Below are 18,856 nucleotides of genomic sequence, written 5' to 3' on the forward strand. Positions count from 1 at the left end.
TGGCGTTTAGTCCAATTCTGTATCCTTCCCTTCAAGGCTCAGGGGTCCAAGATTATCTTCTGTGTCTGTGTTAATTGGTTTCCCTTTTCTTTGTTGAAGAAGGTCTTTGCAATCCTTCTGCCTAGTCCGCCATCTTGCCGGAAGCCCTCATAATCAAAGTTTTTAAAAATATAAACTCTAAACTTCGAAACTTTTCCTTTAAGTTTTTATTTCTTACTGTGAAAGCAATGCATGCTTACGTAACAGACAGACAAAGTTTCAGAATGTGAGAACATAAGGTCACACTATAGGCCACCAGTCCATTGTCTACTACTTATAATACTTGGTATATGTATTTCCAGAGCTAGTGGTGTAGTGCCTAAAGCATTTGACTGATAACCTGAAAGCTGGTGGTCCAAACCCACCAGCCACTCCATGGAAGGAGGACTGGGCAGTGTACTTCCATAAAGATTTACTGCCTTGGGAACCCAAAGGGGGTCGCTTTGAGTTGGAATCCACTCGATGGCAATGAGTTTGTTTTTGTTTGTTTGGTATTATTTTCAATGAAATAGTCCATAAATTGCCAATTTTGGGGAATTCAAGTTTCTTGAACTAGTCTCCAGTTAGACTAAGTTTTTCCAAATTTGTTTTTATAGGTAACACAGAATAATTGGCTGAAAATGAATTGCTGTTGTTAGGTGCTGTGGAGTCCATTTCGACTCATGGTGACCCTGTGTACAACAGAACAAAACAATGCTCAGTCCTGCCCCATCCTCACAGTCCTTGCTATGCTTGAGCCCATCATCACAACCAGTGTGTCAGTCCGTCTCATTGAGGATCTTCCTTTTTTTTGCTGACCCTCACTTTACTAAGCATGACATCTTTCTCAAGGAATGGTCCCTTCTGACAACATGACTAATGTACGTGAGACAAAGTCTGGTCATTCTCACCTCGAAGGAGCATGCCAGGTGCACCTCTTCCAAGATGGATTCCTTCATTCTTCTGGCAGTCTATGACATTTTCAGTATTCTTCACCAGCATCATAGGTCAAATGCACGAATTCTTCTGTGGTCTTCCCTATTTATCACGCAGCTTTCACATGCTTATGAGGCTATTGAAGATACCATGGCTTGGGGCAGGTGCACTTTAGTCTTCAAAGTGACAGCTTTGCTCTTTAACACTTTAGTATTTTGTAGCAGATTCATCCAGTGCAATAATGTCATTTGATTTCTTGACTGCTGCTTCCATGAGTGTTGATTGTGGATCCAAGTAAAATGAAATCCTTGACAGCGCCAACCTTTTCTCCATCTGTCATGATTTACTTATTTACATATTGGTCCAGTTGTGAGGATTTTTCTTTTTTTATTATTTTTATTTTGAGGTATAATACATACTGAAGGCTGTAGTCTTTGCTCTTCATCAGTAAGTGCTTCAAGTCTTCATTTTTAGCAAGAAAAGTTGTTTCTTTTGTGTATTGCAGGTTGTTAATGAGTCTTCCTCCAATCTTGATGCCATGTTTTTCTTCAAATTGTTCAGCTTCTTGGATTATTTGCTCAGCATACAGATTGAATAAGTATGGTAAAAGATACAGCACTGACGCACACCTTCTTTCATTTTAAACCATGCAATATCCTGTTGTTGTGTTTGAGCAACAGCTTCTTGGTCTATGTACACGTTTCTCATGAGCACAATTAAATGGTCTGGAATTCCCATTCTTCACAGTGTTGTCCATAATTTGTTATGATCCACAGAGTTGAATGCCTTTGCATAGTCAGTAAAATACAGGTGACCAGAGAGGACCAGACGGGGGTCAATGAACTGAAGTATACTCTAGACCAAGGATAGGTTTGGCTGAGGCTGATCTTGCACAGACACCAGTGATACAAAATACCTGCAGTCCTTACAGAAACAATAGAAGATAGACACAGAGCAATCCCTTACAGATACCCAACACTATGGGGAGAGATCCAATGGATCTACCAACTCAGGACCATAGTACTGGGGGACACCAGACTCAATTGGCACAACAAAATACATAAAAGCCTTGTTCCTCATCCTATATTGGTGAGTAGTGACTGGGGTCTTAAAAGCTTTCAAGCAGCCATCTAAGATGCACCTAATGGTCTCCTAGCATCAGAAGTGAAGAAGAGTGCAAAAAAAACCCAAGGGCATTTGGAAGCAATCAGCCCTAGGACATGATGGCCCTTGAGACCAGAAGAACTAGATAGTGCCCAGCTACCAATGCCAATCACTCAGGATCAAATCTGGAGATCCTGGATAGAGTGGGAGGAAAAACATAGAACAAAATCCAAAGACTCAATAATGACCAGAATTACTGGTTGGATGGAGTCTGGTGAAACCCTCAATATTATGGCCCTGGAAGACATTCTGCACCTGGAATAAAATTTACTCCCAGGGGCTGGCTCTCAGCCCAATAGTTAACAAGATGTACATCCAAACCACTCAACCCAGGGTGACGCACCCACATACTCTATGATAATACATTCTTTGGAGCAATAGACCATAGGGCACCAGAGGGGCAACATTCCCATGGAAGTAATCCAGGACAAACAGGAGTGCATAAATATGAACAGCACTGGAGGAAGGGTTACTGGGTAGGGAGGGGAGGAGACAGATAAGGTTGGGCATGGTAAGTGGGGAGTAAAACTAAATGTTCATGTAACGTTGAATATAAAACAAACTCTTAAAATAAATTTTTTAAAAAAATTAAAATTAAATAAATAAATAAACAAAACACAGGTGAACATCCTTCTAGTATTCTTTGCTTTGAGCCAAGATCCATCTGACATCAGCAATGGTGTCCCTCATTCCACATCCTCTTCTGACACCAGATTGGATATCTGGAATTTCCCTATTAATGTACTGCTACAATCATTTTTAAATTATGTTCAGAAAAATTTTACTTATGTGTGGTATTAATGTATTAATGATCTATAGATATGATATTGTTGGGTAATTTTTACATTCTGTTGGATCACCTTTCTTTGGAATGGACACAAATACTGGTCTCTTGCAGTCAGTTTGCCAGGTAGCTTTCTTCCAGATTTCTTGGCATAAAGGAGTAAGGCCTTCCAGCAATGCATCCATTTGTTGAAACATCACAATGGGTATTCTGCCCATTCCTGGAGCCTGCTTTTTCACCAGTGCCTTCAGTGCAGCTTGGACTTCTTCCTTCAGTACCATCAGATTTTGCTTATATACTACCGCCTGAAATGGTTGAATGTCAACCAAGTCTTTCTGGTACAGTGACTCTGTAATCAGAGTCTTTTCACCAGGCGTACTGGCAAATACTACAAATAAGTACAGTGTTCCCACACTTGTTCACCACCCTGGAGAGACTGTTTACCAGGACACAAATGGTTGGTATAATCTCCCTGACCCCTGTAAAACTCAGCTCAAAGTATTTCTCATTCTGAAGAACTCTGACAGATCTCCAGATATTTGACTAAAGGCATCTACTTTTTTTCTTTCCTGCATTATGTAAAAGCAGCTGTCTACGTATTCCTCCCATCTTCTTTTCATGCTTCCTGCATCATTCAGTATTTTGCCCAGAGAATCCTTCAGTATTAAAACTCAAAGCTTGAATTTTTTCCTTCAATTCTTTTGGCTTGAGAAATGCCAATGATGTGCTTGCCTTTTGATTTTCCAACTCTAACTCTTTGAATATTTTATTGTAGTATGTTGTCTTCTTGAATTGCTCTTTCAAATCTTCTGTTCAGCTCCTTTATTTCATCATTTCTTTCATTTGCTTTAACTAACTGTCCATTCAAGAGCAAGTTCAAAGTCTCATCCATTTTGGTCTTTTCTTTCTTTCTTGTCTTTTAATGACCTTTTGCTTTCTTCACATAGAGTGTTCTTGATGTCATCCCACACATTCTCTAGTCTTCTGTCATTGGTGCCTCAATTCTCTTCTACATCATCTCTTCATGTATTAGCTGGCCACCTGAATATACCATATACCATAACATGGATGAACTTGGAGGACTTTATGCTGAGTGAAATAAGTCAATCACAGAAGGACAAATATAGTATTAGTTTATTGTTGTGGAGGGTCAAGGAAAGGTTTATATATGGAGGGAAACTTTCTTTGTTGGTTGCCATGGGTGGGAGTGGAGGGGAAGGAACACTGCAAAAAATGCATTGATGCATGTCACTTTAGTTTTGTGTATTTCACTGTACACAAATTATATTTCAATAACATGTATTTTAAAAATCAAATAAATAAATTCAGGTGGGATATACTAAAGGTTTTGACATCCATTTTGGTCTGAAGTGGATGTCAGAAGAGACTCTGAAACTTGCCCTTGAGTGGAGAGTAGCTAAAGCGAATGGAAAAAATGACAAGATAAAAGAACTGACCAGAAGATTTCAAAAAGCAGCTCGAACAGGCAAAGCCAATTACTGTAATGAAATGTGCAAAGACCTGGAGTTAGAAAACCAAAAGAGAAAAACACACTTGGCATTCCTCAAGCTGAAAAAACTCAGGAAAAAATTTAAGCCTTGAATTGCAATATTGAAAGATTTTATGTGCAAAATACTGAATGATGCAGGAAGTATCAAAAGAAGATGGAAGGAATACACAGAGTCACTGTACCAAAAAGGAAAAAAAAAAAAAATTGGTCGATGTTCATCCATTTCAGGTGGTGGCATATGATCAGGAACCAATGGTATTGAAGGAAGAAATCAAAGCTGCAATGAAGGACTTGGCAAAGAACAAGGCTCCAGGAATTGATGGAATACCCATTGAGATATTTCAACAAACAGATGCCACGCTGGAAGCACTCACTCGGTTATGCCCAGACATTTGGATGACAGCTACATGGCCAACTGACTAGAAGAGATCCATATTTATACTCATTCCAAAGAAAAGTGATCCCACAGAATGTGGAAATTATTGAACAATACATATGCAAGTAAAATCTTACTGAAGATAATTCAAAAATGGTTGCAGCAGTATATTGACTGCTTCCAGAAATGCAAGCTGGATTCAGAAGAGGACATGGAATGAGGGATATCATTGCTGATGTCAGATGGATCTTAGCTGAAAGCAAAGATTACCAGAAAGATGTTTACTTATGTTTTATTGACTATGCAAAAGCATTCAATTGGGTGGATCATAATAAATTATGGATAACGTTGAGAAGAATGGGAATTCCAGAACACTTGATTGTGCTCGTGAGGAACCTGTACATAGCCCAGGAGGCTGTCATTCGAACAGAACAAGGAGATACTGTGTGGTTCAAAATCAAGAAGGGAGTACGTCAGGGTTGTGTCCTTTAACTATGCTTATTCAAGTTGGATGCTGAGCAAATAATCCGAGAAGCTGGATTATACGAAGAAAAACGTGGTTTCAGGATTGGAGGAAGACTCGTTAACACCTTGCCATAAGCAGATGATACAACTTTGCTTGCTGAAAGTGAGGATGACTTGAAACACTTACTGATGAAGTTTAAAGGGTATAGTCTGCAGTATGTATTACCCCTCAATATAAAGAAAACAAATATCCTCACAACTGGTTCAATAAAGAGCTTCATGGTGGATGGAGAAAATACTGAAGTTGTCAAGGATTTCATATTACTTGGTTCTACAGTCAACACCAATGGAAGCAGTAGTCAAGACATCAGACAATGTATTGTATCGGACAAATCTACAAAAGACCTCTTTCAAGTGATGAAGAGCAAAGAAGTCTCCTTGAAGACTAAGGTGTACCTGACTCAAGCCATGGTACATTCAATAGCCTCTTATGGATGTGAGAGCTGGACAATGAATAAGGAAGACCAAACAAGAGTTGATCCTTTTGAGTTGTGGCGCTGGAGAAGAATGCTAAGAGTACCATGGTCTGCTAAAATAACTAACAAATCTGTCTTGGAAGAAGTGCAGCTGCAATGTTCCTGGGAAGCAAGAATGGCCAGACTTTGTCTCACCCACTTTGGTCATGTTGTTGGAAGGAACCATTCCCTGGAGAAGGATATCATACTTGGTAAAGTGCAGGGTCAATGAAGAAGGGAAAGGCCCTCAACAAGATGGGTAGACACAGTGGCTGCAACAGTGGGCTCAGGTACAGCGTGGATCATGAGGCTGGCACAAGACTGGGCAGTGTTTCGTTCTGCTGTGCATAGGGTTGCTATGAGACGGAGATGACTCGATGGCACCTAACAACAACAACAATATACTTAAGGTTGTTATTTTGGCTCTCATGGACTTGGTTTAATTTTCTTGGGCTTCAACTTCAACTTGCATTTGAGCACTTGATGGTCTGTCCATAGTTGGCCCTGGCCTTGTCCCTTTTCACAGATGTAGTAGATTTGATTCATGTGTATTCCATCTGGTGAGGTCCATGTAGATAGTTGCTATTTATGTTGTTGAAAAAAAGTTATTTGCAATGAATAAGTCATTGGTCTTACAAAATCCTATCATGTAATCTCTAGTGTCATTTCTATCACCAGGACCATATTTTCCAACTACCTATACTGCTTCTTTCTTTGCAAACCATGGTTTTTACCCAATTATCATGTCAGTCAAAATTCAGTGGTACACTTAGGTCAACTTTTTTGGCTTGTGAGAGTAGATTCTTAAATTTTCAGGATTTTGCATTGTTAAATTGTTGGTAGATGAAACTTGCTGTGGTGGGGGTCTTTTCACCATGGGCATTGGCAAATCAAGGCAATGTTCCCATCCTTGTTCCCTACCCTGGTGAGCCTGTTTACCAGGACACAAATGGTTGGCCAGTGCCCCCTGACTACTAGAAAACTTAGCTCAGAGTATCTCTCAATCCGAAGCACTCTCTCAGATCTCCACATGCTTGACCAAAGACATCTATCTACTTGTTTATTTCTTCTTCTTCTTTTTTTTTTTTTTGCGTTACATTAAAAACAGTGCTCTGTCTGTCTCTTACAATAAAATCTTACTCCTCTAGCACAGGGTCTCTGTGTTTTGTGCTTTTGAATCAGCCTGCCTGGCTGATCTCTAGCAGGCAGTCAATACATCAACCAACTCCTTTGCCTGGGCTCCTTTCCATCTCTGGAGATGACTCACAAACAGACGCACAACAGCCAAGGGTGGACTGCCTTAGGTCTGAACATACCTATTTCCATTTCTGTTTGTCTTGTTCTGTGGGGGGAGCACTGGTTGCCTCTGATTAAGAAATTTTTAGGTAGTTTATACCCATCTTTACTTACCAAACTTTACTTACTCATATCATTTAAAGTAAGATTTGTGTAGTTCACTGGAGTCCCTGCTGGAATTAGTAATATTTAACAAGAATTTCAGGTCTCTATGAGTCAGAATTGCCTCAGCGGCAATAGGTAGCATGTAGTGGTAACATAGTAAAGGTTGGCTGAATTGATGGAATGTTAAAAACAAACAAACAAACAGATATATTCACTGTTCTTGGTAGAGCCACACTGGATACAGTTTCAAAGATAATGAGTGCTAAATACAGTAAGCTTGTTGGAAGGTCATTTTAGGTTGAGTGAAAAAAATTATTTGTCCTAAACATCTACCTCTCTGGTAGCATAGTGGCTAAAGCACTTGACTGCTAACCAGAAGGCTGGCGGTTCAAACCCACCAGCCACTCCTCGGAAGGAAGGTTGGGCAATCCTACTTCCGTAGTGATACTGCCTCGGAAACCCAAGGAGGGGTCGCTATGAGTCGGGGCCGACTCGACGGCACACAACAACAACAACAACAACAACAAACATCTACCAGGAAAAATTGACGTATATATAAAATTTCCACTGCCGCAGGGCAAATAAATTCAGCTGGCGGCCCATAGAGTCACAGCCTGTATGTGTGGCACTTACCAGGTAAAATGTAGGCCCCTTTCCGATTTCGGCTCAGTGGAGATTGCACTGGGTTCGAGGCTAGGTCACCTGAACCTGGAGTTTCCAGGTTGGAAGCAACAGAGATGCTTAACAAATTAAGAAAAGCATACAGCTGAACGCTTAATAACCCTCTTTGTTCTCAAAGTGAAGCCGGATGACTATACAAATAATGGAATTTTAATATCAACTCTTTCATTTAGATTCTATTTTTTGCCAGTTTATAAATTTTACTTTTGCTTGTTGGGACTTAGAGATAAAGGAAAAACTTTTGTTTATTATCTCCTTGCCCTGAAACATGGTAAGGTCAAAAGAAAGGAGTAATACAAAGTGAATAGGTGGTTTATTGTTCTTTCAACCAACGTTGCTTAAGTCCTGGTTGTGTGTCAGGTGCTGTGAGGAGCATGAAGATGAAAGGATGAGATCCCTGCCCGAGGGGTTGTTAGCGCTTAGTCCTGAGCTGACTCAGAGTGCCCAGTGGACTGGCACCACTTGGGCTCTTTTAGTTGTTCAGAATTCGGGCCCTACCTCCGACATTTGACTGCTAACCAGAAGGCTGGTGGTTCAAACCCACCAGCCACTCCTTGAAAAGAAGATTGGGCAATCTATTTCCATAGAGATACCACCTCGGAAATCTGAGGAGGGGTCCTATGAGTAGAATCGACTTGACAGCAGTGAGTTTGGTTTGGATTTTTTTTCACCCCTGACCTGAATCAGACTCTGCCCTTTAACCAGCTCTCCTGTGATTTGTGTGCATGCTGCAGTGTGTGAAGAGCTGGTTGAGTAGTAATCAGTCACTGCCACTGCTCCTGGAGACACCACAGGAGAGGCCTCAGAACTACACAGAAGAGCTAACTCTCAAACACATTTTTAATTTGGAATATAATTTAATCTCAGAATAAGGTCATGCTTGATTCCCTTATATCAGAACAGTGTCAAAGTTGATGCCCAGTTTCAGGGGACCTTCTCATCTGAATAAGTGGTCCCTGCAGACTTGACTACTAACCTAATGGTTGACTGTTCTAACCCACCCAAGCAGTGCTGTGGGAAAAAGGCTTGGCAATTTGCATCCATAAAGTTTACAGCCAGGAAAACCCCATGGAGCCCAGATCAACTCTGACATACATGGGTCGCCATGAGTTGGAATCAACTGTAAGGCAACAGAGTTGGTTTTTTGTTTCTTTTTTTCTCATCTGAATACTTTTGGATAGGGACTTTTTCTTGGTAAAGTTTGGTACAAAGCTAGCATTCCTGGTTATAAACTTCTTACCAAGCCTCTGACAGTTCGTGGTCTCTGTCAATGTCGGCTTCTGTAGCAGTGACAGCGTTTGTCCCTTTTGGTGCCCGAGGCCTCCCGGGATTGATGCAGTAATGTGCTGCCATATTGTTTCTGTATCAAGTAATCCCCTGGGAATAACAAGTTAAGGTTTAGGATGTCACAGCCGATCAAGAGTCTTTTCCAGACATTAGAACACTGAAAGGTGGGATTTAGACTTGTGCTGATACATAAATACAAAAGGTTTGCATTTAATCTTTCCATTTGTAGAAAACAACATTGTAAATTCCATTGAAAGATACCTATGCTGACTTTCAAAACCGGGGCTTAATGAAAAGGCGGTGCTTTAATTTCTTTCAAATATTGAAGCACAGTGGTAGGTGAGGGGAACCCTGAAAATAGGACTGTCACTGAGTAGGTAACTAGCTGTGTTTTGTTTACCATGACTTTTTTCTTGAGTACATTGAGTTGTTTAATTCCTTGGGGGGGGTTGCGAATAAGGAAGGAAGATGTAGTAATAAGGAAGGCAGACGTAGTGTATTGTGAGGAGTTGGCTTGCTGTTGGCCTTGGGGGTAATAAGAATTTTTTTTTTTTTTAAATGTCTGATTCATGCTATTTATTTTAGATGTTGAGATAAGTTTTCATTATTGGTGTGTGCAAATTACCTTGTAGAAAGATTTCTACTTAAACCCACTCTTAAATTATTCATAGGAGATGACAGTTGGGAAACCTGTTCTCTGTTCTGGGAGCTGAAGGTCCTTCTGGGTTGTCTGGGTGATTCATGTGGTAATCTGATAAGGTGCACAGTTCACTGCTTCCCACCCCATTCAGGGCAGCTTTGGAACATGACAAAGTTTGGGACCACTCTTCTCACTGCTGTGTATGTTTTTATCCTCACTTTTGTTTCTGTCCGTAAGCCTTTTGTTTATGTACCCCACTCCCAACCAAACAAACAAAACAGGCCCACCACCCCTAACAGTACACTATTCTCCATTTTTTTCTGACTTCAATCCTGTACCCCCTTTTAGGTTTGGCAAGGTGGAGTCAGGGCAGGCAAGATACACATGAAAACTAAGAGCTACAGTGCTTGTAAGCTTTAAGGTCAGAATATTGATGGCACTTGGAATTAGTTCCTGCTTTTGGCTGGCATTTCACACAGATGGTGAATAGAATGGTACCATGCCTGGTTCGGTTGAAGGGTTCGTCTAGTCCTATATCCTGTCATATTTAACCAAACCCCAAAACTCACTGCTGTCAACTCATAGGACAGAGTAGAACTTCCCCATAGTGTTTCCAAAGCTCTAAATCTTTATAGAAGCAGACTGTCACATCTTTCTTCTGCAGAGTGTCTGGTGAGTTTGAACCTCTGACCTTTCGGTTACTAGTCAGGCACTCAACCACTGTGCCACTAGGGCTCTTTATCATGTTTAGCAATGTTTATTTAAAAAAAAAAAAAAAGGAAAGAAGGAAGGGAAAACTTCTCTTTTAGCTCCTTCTTAATGATGCTGTTCTGTGTTAAAACATGAAAATCTATGTTTTGGGGAATCTCTAGGTCTGCTAAGGAAAACCAAAAATCAAACCCACTGCCATTGAGTCGATTTGACTCATAGCAACCACCATTGGGTTTCCATGGCTGTACATCTTTACAGAGGCAAACTGCCTCATCTTTCTTCTGTGGAGCAGCTGATAGGTATGAACCACTGAGTTTTTGGTTGGCAGCCAACTGCCTTAACTACTACACCACTAGAGCTCCTCCTGGTAAGGAAAGGACCTCCCAGATTTTTTCAATCTATCCACTAGCCTCAGTGGAAACACAAGTAAATCTTTTCAAATTAATGGGTGTTTGAATCAGATTTCCAAAGAAGGTGATTCTAGCATTTCCCTCGGTCATGTATCTCAGTGCCTCCCAGTTTTTATAGTTATCTTTTCTTTGATGGATAACTTAAATCATTCCTGAAATAATGTAAAGATTTCTCACTCTTTTATCAGTGGTATGGATACAGTTTTTACTACCCTCAGTGCAAAGAACTTGATTTAAAAAAGGCACTGAATCATAAACCTGGTATAGATTCACCCAATGGATCATTATCTAAAGGCCAGTTCTCCAGTCATTTCAACCCTTGTGGTTCATCCTGTAAGTAAAAGGACAAGGGCAAGTGGCCTGAGCCCTTCTAATAAAGCTGTGCCTTTCATTCTGTGAGTCCTCATTGACTCCCACGAAACGTATAATTTAAGCAGGCTTGTTTCTCTGATTTCCCCATGCTTGCAGCTCGGCAGCAGAAAAATGGTAGGATGGAAGCAGTTATTGGCACATGCAGTGACAGCAGGCGTTTCATTGTGACAGCCTGACGGTGACGGGGGAGACAGGCGAGTGCTGCACAGTTAGGGCTGCAGCTGAAATCTGTTCAACCTGCCTGCTGAAAGGGCCTGGGAAGAGCGGATTCTAGTGTAGATTTCTATGGGAAACATGGTTAACTTAAAATATTTTATTACTTGAAGGTGATAATTTATTTGGAGCAACAGAAATTTTCTCTGAAAATACAGATTTTTCCACTGTGGGATTATTGTGAAGATTAGAAATACAGCAAAACCTGTGAAAACTGGAACCCATGTAAGACAGAAACCTGTCAGAGAAGGAAAATGCAAATATTTTCCACTAAAATGAGCAACAGCAAAGTGGTAAAACTGCACCCTGTAGAAGGAAAGAGCTTGCGAGACCCAGAAAAACGAGGCAGTCTTGTGGGTTCCGGCTCTCACAGTGCAGTGTAGTAAATTACTTAGTGTGGCTTTTCTAGCCATAAGTCTTTGTAAACTCTGTGGTGGAATTTACTGTGAGCAACTGAGGAGCTCCTGATTGTAAAAGTTATCCACCTGGGGTATTTCTGTTGGGCGCAACACAAAACAATGTTCTGGGAGGTTCCTGCTCTCTCTCAGTTGCTTCAAATTCTGATGTTATAATTGGTTAGTTTGGCTACTCTGCCAGGCTCAAAAGGAGGCCTCCTAGAGGCAGAAGTCTTTCTCTGACTGCTGGTTGAGGAAGACGTGCTGCTGAAAGAAACACACGCTCCTGAAAGAGACACGTGCTGCTGGGAAAGAGATGCAAGAGACACGCATTGCTGAGTGAGACACCGAGGGACACTCACTGTTGGGAGAGAGACTGTGAGAGACTGTTAGGAGAGAGACTATGGGCTGGGAGAGAGACTGAGCATTTTTCCTGTACTTGAATTGTAGCCTGGTGCTTCCCTAATAAACCCCGTAATCTGCGAGTTCTGTGTGGCCACTGCAGTGAATTATTGAGCCTAGGAGAGAAAAGGGCTAGAGGGAGGCAGCATGTCTGACCTTGCAGTAATAGGCCTTGGGCTACTGTTGGTGATCCTGTCTTCCTTTTGTGGGGTTAGAGGAGGTGAGGAGATGTGGCCTCCTTGCCCTTTTTGCATACAGGTTTCACTTTAGTATGTATAAAGTGCATGATACAAAGTAGCCATTTCCCTGACACTAGAAGGGTTAGACCTGTATGTCTGTTTGGTTGACAGTGTAAATAGTTAAAATGTGTGGAGGGTCCTTTTGTTGTTAATTGCCATTGAGTTGATGTGGACTCATGCTGACCCCATGTGTGCAGAGTAGAACTGACCCATACGGTTTTCAAGGCTGTGTGTGGCCTTTCGGAAACAGTGCCAGGCCAGTCTTCTGAGGTGCCTTTCTCTCTGGGTGGATTTGAACCACCAACATTTTGGTGAGTAACTGTTTGTGCCACCCAGGGATCCATGATTCATCCTGGGTACTAAATAAATATAGTAGTTTGAGTGAATGAAATACTTCTTGAAGCAGCCCACTTAGGATTTTCTAAGCTGATTGGAGTATAAATATAGCACGAAGAGTTAAAATCTAAATATTTCCTCCAAAGTCAATTTAAAGCAATATATTGTCTTGTCTGTATAGGAACTCTTACTCATTATGAAAGTAATTTATATACTTGACCCTTTATGTTAATGAAGATGTTAATAATCAAGGTGCAGTATAACAGAAATCAGGAGTAACTAGTGGATGGACTTGGTTATTGTGCAGATGTGTACACAGGTCCTGTGATGAACGGAAACAGATTCTGGAAATGTAGCACAGATGTGTGCTTACTGTGAGGGTGAGTCATGAATCTGGGCCCTGAATTATTGTTGTCGGTTGCTTGGCAGTAGACAGTCGTCTAGGCCTTCCCATTAGCTCTTCACAGATGTGTGCAGGGATGGGGGAACCAGAGGAAAACATTCCATTTATTAATGATACCAATTTATTTATGCTGTTGTATGTGAGCATACTCCAGAAAGGGTGGCTTCGAAAAAGGGTTCACGGCATTCTGGTGTATATAGAATAAGACGGTTATTACAGAGTGTAGATATTTGTAAATTAAAAATGCTTTGGCAGAATATAGGCAGCAGGAGAGAAATTGTGCTCATTCTTGAGTCCATTGACTATCGAGAGTGCATAGCTGAGCATCACGGGGCTTGTGAGCCTCTGGAGTGGTAAGCAAAATTTGAGGTGTGTGTTTATTTTCTTGGGAGATGGTCTTTTTTTACTATTACATTTTGCATTATGAGATTCTTAAAGCTGTCTAACTCCGTTTGCCTTTGTAGGTTAACCACAGGTACTTTACATAATCATGCTGTTTTTACCCTGGTAGTGTTCACAGTAGTGCTACCATTCCAGCTTCATAACTGAAACAGACCCAGCACGCTAGATGATAGAACTGACATCCCTGTGACATTGTGAAGCTGTGAATCCAGGGTGTCTGACGTGACCTGTTCCCTGTTACTGATGCTTCTGTGTGACATTGGCCTGAAATTCTCCACCACTAAATTAAAGGATTTAAAATCCATGGTCTCCTGAGGGCTCTGTTAGCTTTTCAACAGAATCTGTATCTCTACCCCTGTAGACTATTCTGGTGCTGCTCCCTTCGTGCGTACTCACTGTCGTGGTTTCCATGAAGTGTCAGCTGCCCAGCAGTCCAGAGCCCAGGATTGCATCCTAGGCAGTTCCCAGGAGCTGTGTGCTTTCCTTCTGCAAACTATCTAGTCCTGGTAAGCTTGTGGAGACTTTTGCTTAAAGTTTCAGTGCATTGGAGTAGATGTATGATACAAAATCCAGCTTTTATAATTTTAAAATGAAGTTTATTTTTTATTACTATTTTTAAATGTTAATATATTTGCTATACGTTGAGCAAAGAAAAGTGAGACACCTATAGTTCTCTACTTATTTCTTAGCTTTACTCTGATTCAAACACTTGGGGCAAGGGAATGCTGACCCAGTCTCTGTAATGAGAAGTTGCAGGGACTTTTGACAGCCCTAAACCGGTTGCAAGGAGTGCTGGTGGTGCAGTGGTTAAGACATTCTGCTGCTAACCAAAAGGTCAGCAGTTCAAACCCACCAGCCAGTCTCAGTCTGCAGGAGAAAGATGTGGCAGTCTGCTTCCACAAAGATTACAGCCTTTGTAATCTTCCTCACAGAGGAAACCCTCTGTGGCAGTTCTATATCTATCCTATAGGGTTGCTGTGAGTTGGAATCGACTCAACAGCAGTGGGTTTGGATTTTTGGTTTTGGACCGTGCAATTGTGTTGGCCCTGGGTGGTTCCTTGATGTGGCTCTAGATAATTTTATATGCCTTGATTTAGGGTATGCATAGAAGGGGAGGGGAGCGGTGAGGTTAGAACTCGCAGCCAACTGCTGCTGGGACAGCTCTCAGATGATTCTCAGTGATAGGATGAGCTGTCAGAGCCTTGGAGAGGAGTGACCCCCAGGAACTGCCACTAGGAAGGTAGGGGAGGGTCTTAAATCCCACCCTCTGACTGCTGGTGGAAGGGAGGAGAGGCGACACAGGTGCAAAAATGGCGTATTTTACCTTTGCTGAAAGCTGGGAGTGAAGCAGTAGCTGGCTCAGTTTTATGCTGTTTGCAGTCTATTTCCTTAGACACGACATTCCTGAATCCACCTAGGGATGCTGCGTGTGTATATCCATAAGCTCTTTGAAAACCCCTTTGCAAAATCCCACTTTCAGAAATGTCTAATGAGTAATCAGGTACACCCCCCCCCCCCTTTGCGGGCATCTGTGCACAGACTTGCATTTCTCTGGCTTTGCTGGAGTTCTGAAGTTTGAACTGCCACTGAAGTATTGACTGTGAGAGGCGGGGCTTTCTGTCTCCAATGAGGTGCCTGGAGTGTAGGAAAGCCTATCATCTTTCACAGAAGTGCTTACTCTGTAATCCAAGCAAAAGCCACGCAGCCTGTTTTATTGTTTGTGGAGTCCTTCTGTGGGTCCCCAGCACTTCACAGACAGGAAGCAGGGCTAGTGGTCGGCTTACTTTACCGCGCTGTGCTGGGCCCAGCAAGCCGAAAGCTTTTATTTCTCTCTAGCAGCCTGGGCAGGTGAACTTTAAACTGGGTGCCTGGGTTGAGGCTGAATCTTTTTCTCCAATGTGAGGAGTCGCTTCGTTTTGCTGCAGATGGCTGGCTTTCTGTTGCTGGTGGGCACAGATGCCCGGGAGAAGAGTAGGACCAGTGTGCTGGATGCTGAGTCCACACCAAAGAGTCGGAGTGCCTTGGTTCTGCGCTTCACAAAGTCCTAACAATTGTTCCTGAAATCAACACGCTGCTGCATTTAAAAAACTATACTTTTATTTTTTTTATTTTGATCTTTTGTCTATGTTATCCTTGACCCAGAAATCAAGTACCACAGTTGGTTAAGGGTTAAAACAAAAAAGAAAAATTCTTTCTTATTCCCTCCTTTTCCTTTTTGTTTGAATTGGGTGAAATAGAAGCAACCTTTTTGCACAATGCCAGGCCTGACTCTCAACATTGTGTGAATAAGTGACAAGGAGCAGGCTGGTTGAAAGAACCAGGGACAAGTTAGAAAACTGAGCGTTTTGTTTGTCGGGCTGTCCTTTGTGTGTAGTTGATCTCGATGTGAATGAAGATGAAAAAGGAAGGCTCTTCAGGTTCCTTCAGACTCAAGTCAAATTCAGGCTCACTCTCACGCGCTGTGAGCTGGATAAATTTCTCCTCCTTATCCAGGCAGACAAAGAGGTGGTTTCGCAGTGATGGAGAGCTCCCCATTTGTGGGCAGCAGGTGGAAGCCGATGAGGAAAACTGGACTTACAGAACCCAGCCCAGAAAAGGTGACTTGATTTTTTTTTTTCAATTTAAACATTTAAAAATTTTATTGTGTTGAATTCTTTGTTTGTATTACTCACTTCAGTTTTGTGATTTTTGGTCCTAGTAGGAGTTTCTTTTTTTCTTTTTTCTTCCCTTTTTTTGCTATTGGAATTCAGTGTCACTCATTTATTTACTTGTCTAAAATAAAAATGCTCCTCCAAGTAGGTCCTGCGTGGCTTTGTATCCTTCTAGGAAGGAGAAAATAGCTGTTATCCTCAGCACCCTCCTTCCCTCCTCAGCTCCTTAACTTCATGTGACTTGTGAGAAGTTCAATGGTAAGCCACCATCACAGAGTCTTCTGCTCTTGCAAGAATGTGGGGTTAGGAAGCAGAGCTCTTTTTTGAAATCAGGCATTGCGAAAACTCCGGGAATCATGGATAGTCTCCCTGTTCTTTCTTCTGAGAAGACTGATGAATTATATGAACACTTGACTTACACAGGTGCTGGGAGGTGACTTGGAGGAAAAGGAGCACAGGAGGAACTTGCCCTAGTTATCGTGGTCAAGAGTTTTGGATTTCTTTCAAGTTTCTTTGCAGACCAGTGTTGCTTAGTGTTCTCAGGATTAAAATGTTTTGCCTCCCTCAAGATGAAGCAAAATACCAGTTCCAGTGGGAGAGAAGAACGTATTTCAATATTTCTTAACACACCCCTGTTTTACAGTGAGAATTTCTGAGTTCTTCCTCTTAGCTCTGTTTACTGTAGAGCCTGAGCTGTTCCGCTCTAAAATGGTTTCTCCATTCGGTGCAATGGCAAAGCCCAGTAGGGGGGAGGACTGTTTAAGGATTACAGAGGCATTCTGCATGATTGCTGGTTGGGTTTCCCTGTTTGTCACATTCTTCCTGTGCCAAGAGAAACTTTGCTAGAATCTTTCAGGAACCTGCTCTCCCCTCTTTTTTTTTTTTTTTTAATTTTTTAATTTTGATTTGAATAAAAGATTACAGAGCAAATTGTTTTTCCATTCAAGAATTGTACACATTTTGTTTTGTGACATTAATTGCAATCCCCAAAAATGTAACAGCACTCTTTCCACTTCTTCTCTCTCTTCTGGGAAGTAAACCTGCTAAAATGTAAGCAAATAAACTAAGTAAGATGTGTGTGCATGGGTACAGTGATATATACTGCATGGACTGAGGATTAAAGACAGCCCCTCTTTATGGCTAATGTGTGTTAAACCACTTGTTCTTGTCTATTAAACTGTGGCAAAAGAGTGATTAATTAATATTCTTTGAAGATGTCAGTTGTTTATTATGTCAGGAAGGTGATCAACAATGGTCAGCTGACACTGAGTTTAAAAGTACGGGTTTTTAGTTAAAACACTGTATAAATGCCAGGTGAAGAAAAGACGTTTGTGCTTTCTGGCAGAAGTTGTGTAGTTTAGTAAGTCCATGAACTTTACTTTTCTAAATCAGGAATAAGTTGTGGTTTGGGTAAATGGTTGAGTTGTAATGATTGGATCAAAAATGTTTGAAGGGTGAATAAAGTAGTGCTGTGGTTACAAGGGTTTAGTTTTGATTCCTTTGCACTTTGGCAATGGTTACTTTTTAGAGTTTGTTTTACTTTAAGCCAACTGCTGTCAAGTTTCAAGATTATGTACATATGAGCATGTATATGGCTTTGCAATTTCTATCATAAATACTTCATATTGACATTAAAAAGAAAGATTGCATTTGTATGTATTTTGTTTGAATAAAGCAAATATTATACACTTGATTTGTCAAAAATACAGAAGTCATTGTAAGGAATAGGATAGCTTGTAAAAGGAAGAGAAGATTTGTTTATGTAGTAGTATAGAAGATTGTGACCATTATATCACTTAAGGTAATAGGGAATATAGTAGCCTCGCAAAGATAAATGGAGGCATAATACAATATGTAAATTTACGTGTTTCTTAGAAATAATAAGGCATTTGGCAGCTAACCAAAAGGTCAGTGGTTCAAACCCACCAGCTGCTTCATGGAAGAACTGTGAGGCAGTCTGCTTCTGTAAAGATTTACAGCCTTGGAAACCCAATGGGAGTCGCTGTGAGTTGGAAAACGACTTGATGGTAGTGAGTTTGATTCAGTTTTGGTTTAGAAATCATTAACATGAGAAATACCATTTTTAACATAATGGAGTTACGGTCAATGCTGAAAAAAGCTAAAATTTCATTGTAGACTATTCTGTTTTAACACTGACTTTCAAAAGAAAATTGCCTCCCAGCTTTGACATAATGTTTCTGAGGCATGTTATAACAGTTTATCTTTATTCCACACGATTCTTCCCTTTGGAGAAATATAGTAATGGCATTTGTTTACAGTTTCAGATAAAAAGAGGAAAAATCTTCAGGAAAAAATTATGCAGGACCAGAGTTTTTTCTAGTAAGAATTGTCCATGACTGCTAAGAATAACCAATGGCCATATTCAGGTCTGGTAGGAGTTATAAATACACATTGGAAGACACATTGACGCCGTGTGATGGGCCTGTGTGGCATCTTCTTTTGTATCTGTTCACCCAGACCATATGCACCCTAATTCACTTACCTTCAAAGCCGCAACTATGTTGCATGGGCTGGGGGGGTTTGG

The sequence above is a fragment of the Orycteropus afer genome, unplaced genomic scaffold, assembly GCF_000298275.1.
Source record: "Orycteropus afer afer isolate SDZICR_OR568_19922 unplaced genomic scaffold, OryAfe1.0 scaffold00155, whole genome shotgun sequence".
Classification (NCBI taxonomy): Eukaryota; Metazoa; Chordata; class Mammalia; order Tubulidentata; family Orycteropodidae; genus Orycteropus; species Orycteropus afer.